General features: G+C 40.6%; 1 non-coding gene across 1 annotated transcript; it reads right to left on the minus strand.

The window, feature by feature from the left end:
- Positions 1-604: 604 nt before the first annotated feature.
- On the minus strand, positions 605-708 carry LOC148580486 (small nucleolar RNA R71). Its single transcript, XR_015899421.1, has one exon. It is a non-coding gene; the product is annotated as a small nucleolar RNA R71 (small nucleolar RNA).
- Positions 709-6,348: the final 5,640 nt, after the last annotated feature.

Consider the following 6,348-nt stretch of genomic DNA (forward strand, 5'->3'; position numbering starts at 1 on the left):
GTTTGAGCTGTGTTCTTGTATGACAGGTAGGAGAGGAGAGACATCAACTCCTCCATATACCGAACCGGAAAGGACCCTTCATAGACTTAGAAGGGAAGCAAGAGGGAAGAGAGTAGTGGGAGAAGAGGAATCTGAAGGAGAATCTGAGGACAATTTTGAGGAAGCTCTAGATCTCAACATGGATAGAGAAGTTCACAACCATGAGAGAGCTGATGGAAACAATGCCATTCCTGAGAGGAGGGTTCTTAGTTCATACATAAACCCAACCTCTGGGAATTGTGGTAGTAGCATCCAGAAACCACCCATTCAGGCCAACAATTTTGAGCTCAAGCCACAGCTAATATCATTGGTGGAAAATCATTGTTCCTTTGGAGGAAGTTCTAATGAAGACCCAAACCAACATCTCACAAAATTCCTGAGAATTTGTGACACTGTGAAGTCCAATGGAGTCCAGGAAGATGCCTATAAACTGCTTTTGTTCCCATTTTCACTTAGGGACAAGGCAGCTAAGTGGCTGGAATCATTCCCAAGGGGGAGTCTAACCACATGGGATGAGGTGGAAGGCAAGTTTCTGGCACGTTTCTACCCTCCACAAAAGGTCAATAGGCTTCGATCTGAGGTCCAGACTTTTAGACAACAAGATGGTGAAACTCTCTACGAGGCATGGGAGAGATTCAAGGACTTGACAAGGAAATGCCCACCAAACATGTTCCATGATTGGGTGCAACTGCACATCTTCTATGATGGGCTCTCTTATGAATCAAGGAAGGCTGTAGACCATTCATCAGGAGGTTCATTGAACAAGAAAAAGACCGTGGAAGAAGCCATTGAAGTGATCGAGACAGTGGCTGAGAATGAGTACTACTATGCATCAGAAAGGCACAACACTAAGGGAGTCATGGAGCTGAACCATGTTGATACAATTCTAGCCCAAAACAAGGTGTTTGCCAAGCAACTAGCAGAGCTTACCAGGCAATTAGAAACAAAGCAAGTGGCTGCAATACACACACAAGATCAAGAGGAAGTAGGCATTGAAGGAGGTGATTGGGATGAGGTTAACTATGTGGGAAACCAACAAAGGCAATCATATGATCCACACTCCAACACTTACAACCCAGGCTGGAGAAACCACCCAAACTTTGGGTGGGGAAACCAACAAACCCAACCACAAAACCACAAACCTTACAACCACAACCAACAAAACAACTCCACATACCAAAACTCCAACCAAAAATCATACCAAGCCACACAAAACACTTACCCCCAATCATCATATCATGGCCAAAATAATCAACATATCCAACCTAATCCGAACCAACAATTTCAAGATCAATTAAACCGGATGGAAGGAATGATGGCAACCATGAGCCAAGACATAATTGAATTGAAGAGCTTCAGGGATGATGTGAGAACTACCTTAAGAAACCATGGTGAAAAACTCAAAAGGTTGGAATCTCAAGTAGGAGAGCTATCTCAACAGGCACCCAAATCAACTGCAGTGTTCCCTAGTGACACAGAAAAAAATCCTAAGGGGGAACAAAAGAGAGTAAGATGGGAAGAGTGCAAGGCCATCACCATATTGAAGGAAGCCTCAGAAGAAGAAGGAATCAGGTCCTCACAGCAGGAACCAGAAATCTTGAAAGAAGATGTGGAAGAAGTTAAGCAGGAAAGTGGAACTGAGCAAGCCAAGGATCTGCAAAAAGGCATGATGGAGGTATACCAACCAAAAGCACCATTTCCTGAAAGGTTAGGAGGAGGTGAAAAAAGGAAAACCTATTCAAGGTTTCTAGAGACATTTAATTCTCTGCATGTCAATATTCCCTTTCTTGAGATTCTTCATCAAATGCCCACACACATCAAGTATTTAAAGGAATTGTTAAGCAAGAAAAGAGTTTTGAAGGGAGGACAAATGGTAACAATGAACAAAGAATGCAGTGCTCTCATCAAGAAAGACACACTCTCTAAGAAAATGGACCCAGGAAGTTTTCATATCCCTTGCATCATAGGGGAAACAAAAATTGACAGAGGATTCTGTGATCTAGGAGCTAGCATAAATGTGATGCCTCTAACTCTTATGAAGAGGCTACAACTGAACGAGGTGAGATCCACTGATGTAATCATACAACTGGCTGACAAAACTCAGAAGCAAGCTGAAGGGGTAGTTGAAAATGTGCTGGTGAAAGTAGGAGATTATTATTTCCCCACAGACTTTGTCATTGTGGACATGGAGGAAAGCTATTTACACCCTATCATTCTGGGCAGACCATTTCTAGCCACTACTAGAGCGCTCATAGATGTAGAACAAGGAGAACTAATTCTGAGAATACATGATGAACAGCTCATTTTCAAAGTCTTCAAACCTGCATCTGAGCCTGAACCAGAATCTGAAAAGCCCAAAGATGATAGTAGCCATCCATGTTTGGAGGAAAGTAATCCAGCAGCTGAGACTCTAAAACAGTCATTGGAAGGCAAACAAGAGTTGCAAGAGTTAGAGCCACAAGAATCAGTGGAAACAGATCAGAAGGATCCTCCTGACATATAGGTCAATGAAGAAATCCTCAAGAGAAAGGGAAGAGTGATAGGGAGATTGCCAAGAGGATGGAGAAACAAGAAAATTCCCACTGAAGGTTTTTCTCCAGGAGATAAAGTGATCTCAAGTCATTATCTGCCAATCCCACCTGGCCTCAAGACCATTCCTTCTCAGCTCCCTCAAGTGTTCACAATCAAGAAAGTTCTTTCTTTGGAACATTTAGAGGTCATGAATGAATCAAGAGGGGACGTTTTCATAGTGAGAGGAGAGGACGTCAAGCACTACAATCCACCCTAACAAGGGACAACCGTCAAGCTAGTGACGTTAAAGAAGCGCTTCATGGGAGGCAACCCATGTTTTTAGTATCCTTAATCTTTAGTGCTTTGCTTTACATCTAATAAAGTATGGTTTCTTATGCATGAACTTGAATCCTCAGGACAACTATTGATTAAGTGCACTAAACCGTGCATGTAAATTACAATTGGTCTCTAAGTTTGGTGTGCCTGATGGCACTCCCAAATCTTACTCAAATTGAATTCCATCTTTCATTCAAGGTGCACAACCAAACATTAAGTTTGGTGTTCTTTTTGAACACAGTTTATGAAAAGCAAGAAGTTCCTCTGGATTTCAAAATTCATGACAAGTATACCATTCATATGTTTTAATGCTTTAGTTTCAATTACTTAGGGTAGTCACTTTGTTTAGAATCAAAGAGCCAAGGTGACTATGATTTATTAGAAATATGCACACTCATTAAGGACAACCAATATGGATGTCATGTCATCAGGAGACTTAACCAAAAACTAAGTTTGGTGTCCAAATAATAAGTGTGCATACATGTAGAATGTCACGGCTATAAGCTCATAAAGACAAGCATTGATTTACATGTGCAAATACTATTCATAATTCACATGGACCGAAAAATGATAGCAATTTTGTTTGTTTGTGCAGGTACAAAAGAAAAGACAAAAATGGAGGAAAAAGACAAAGGGAGGTACGTGCTTGGTCAAAAAGAAAATTCATAATTCTTTGAAACTAACACATGGGAAAAGGAAGTTCTGCAAGAAAAGAAAGCTACATGTACAACCTAATGCATCCAGAATACTTCCAAGAAAATGAAAAGCCAATCGTCCTTATCTACAATTCATATATTTACCATCAAGCCACCCTTCACAAACCACCCTAGCCGTTCATTTTTCACTCATGGGCACTATAAAGAACCACTTGGGGAACGAGTCCCACACCATCAATCCTCCTTCATACACTTTTTCCTTCATCATAGCATAACCATCTCTTGCCGAAAACAATCTCACCACACCTCCAACAACACTTCTTGCTTCACCGTGTCAACTTTAGTTGTCACTTACCAAAATGGCAGCTTCATCTAGCCACAAAAGAAGAAAAGACAAGCAGCCAATGGAGGAAAACAGGGGATTCGATGCATGGAGATACAGATCAGTGTTCCATGAGATTCAAGCCGAATGGATGAGACCTAAAACGGTACTAGCTGAGGTCCCCTTTGAACTTGAAAAGGATGAGTTCCCAGGTGTTTGGGAAAAGATCAAAAAGAGGAAGTGGGAGCTCCTAACTAAGCCAATCACTAGAATCAACATCAACTTGGTGAAGGAGTTTTATGCAAATGCAGTAAGGGAGGATCAAACCAAGAACCCCACATACAAAAGCTATGTGAGAGGGGTGGAAGTTGACTTCAGTCCCAAAGCAATCATGAAAACTCTTGGCCTGAAAAACATACATTTCAGCTAAGCAAGTTATGACGAAAGGATGAGAGGAGAACCTGACTATACAACTATTGCTGAAGACCTTTGTGCCATCAGAGCTGAATGGGTGAGAAAAACAAGAGGGGCTCCAAGAGTCTTGAGAAGAGGAGACCTAACACCTGAAGCTAAAGGGTGGTATGCAATAGTTAGGAGATCCATCCTACCCACTGCAAACTCTTCAGAAATAGTCCCTAAAAGAGCCATCTTGCTACATTGCATTATGGTTGGAGGAGAGATCAAAGTTCATAAACTCATTGCTGAACAGATACAAGAGTTTAGTGAGAAAAGTGACCCTGAATCCTGGCTTCATTTCCCTAGCACCATCATTAGACTATGCATTGATGCCCAAGTACCACTTGAGGATGAAAGACCTAATTGGTTATATCCTGGGCTGGCCATAACTGCACACAGAATGACTCTTGGCCCAACTCCTCCAAGACATACAAGAAGAAGAAATGAAGAAGGGCAACAAGTGGAAGCCGAGCAAGAAGCAGAACAAGAAAGACAGGAAGGAGAAGACAGAGAAGAAGAGCAAGAAGAGCAAGCAACTCCTGAAAGAAGACAACAAATTCCCAGAGACCCCATGGATATGAGCAGAATGCAGGAAATCATGGAAGGAATGTCTCAACAATACATGAGGTCTCAGGAAAGACAAGAAGACTTTCATCTAAAAATGATGGATATGCAAAGGAACTTTGAATCAAGATTCTTTGATCTGCAAAGGGAACAAAATCTACACTTACAGGAATCCTTCAGCCACATATGCCAACACCAAGATGCCAATGTCTTGGCAATCAAGGAAGCCACCACTTTACAGAATGCAAGATACTCAGTCCAAGCTGACTACAACATCAGTTCGCAAATCAAGCTTAACTACATAGGGGAACATCTACACAAGATGGACCCAGCATTCCCAGCTTATGATGAGTATTTCAAAGGGAGGAAAGAAGGAGAAATAAACAAGGCAATGATCCTTGAAAAAGGAGTGGAAGAAACGATGAAAAAGGCTGGATTCTGGAAAAAGCTCATAAGAAAAGACAAAGGAAGCACAAGTGGTCAAAAAGAGGCAGGAAGCAAGAAGAAGCAGGATCCCAAGAATTAAGAAGAACCAAGCAATAAATAAGAGGTGGTCTCGTTCCTTAATAATCAAATGATAATTGGTGAATTGTCTTTATGAACGTGTTTTCATCATCAGTCATTTAAGTGTTAGGTGGAGTTTTTTTTTATGAGTCGTTTTTTTTTTAGTATGTGTGTTTGTTAAGTGCTTTGAATAAAGTGAGTGCCTAGATGTTTGGATATAACTTCACCTTCTTAAACAAGTGCGTGCCATGCTTGTTCTGTTTCCAAAAATAAAAGAAAAGTTTGAACAAAAGTAACCGGCTAAATTAGTGACAAATCAAGTAGAATTAAGTGGTGGTATGCATGCTTGATTGTTTAGTCACATCACTAAAATTTGAGTGTAGAATTATCATTTTTTATGTAGAAGTAAAAATTGTCTATGGATCTTGATGAATAAATGTCTTTGGCCATGAAAAAGAAAGAAAAAGGAAAAGAAAAAGCCACGGAAAAAGGCAACCAAAAAGCAAAAAAATTGAGAAAATAAGCTAGGCACCAATGGTTTGAACTCCTGAGACAAATGCCTGTGGTGTTTATGTATTAAGGATATGCTTGGATGAATAGGTTCTGAGGAGTGTTTCAACACTTGGTAACTTGGGTTAACTAACCCGGGATTATCAACCAAAAGTCCATTATCAAGAGCAACCTCAATACAAAACATTTAGTCACACAAAGAGGTGCTGGGCACCAATGTCTCAAGAAGAAATGTGAACTAAAATGCCTAAAGTGGATATGTGTAGTGCACTGATAAGAAAAAGAAAATGCCAAAGGCTTGTGCAACACATGACACTAAGCAAGCAAGGAGCAAAAGAAGCTCTAAGAAAAAGAAAAGAAAAACAAAAGAGAAGTGCCAAAGACATAAGAATAACAGGAGGCCATAGCAATTTTTGACGGATGCAATGAAAAAGTGATAATCCTACCTGA

This window comes from Arachis ipaensis, chromosome B10, assembly GCF_059453495.1.
Source record: "Arachis ipaensis isolate K30076 ecotype BB chromosome B10, ASM5945349v1, whole genome shotgun sequence".
Classification (NCBI taxonomy): domain Eukaryota; kingdom Viridiplantae; phylum Streptophyta; class Magnoliopsida; order Fabales; family Fabaceae; genus Arachis; species Arachis ipaensis.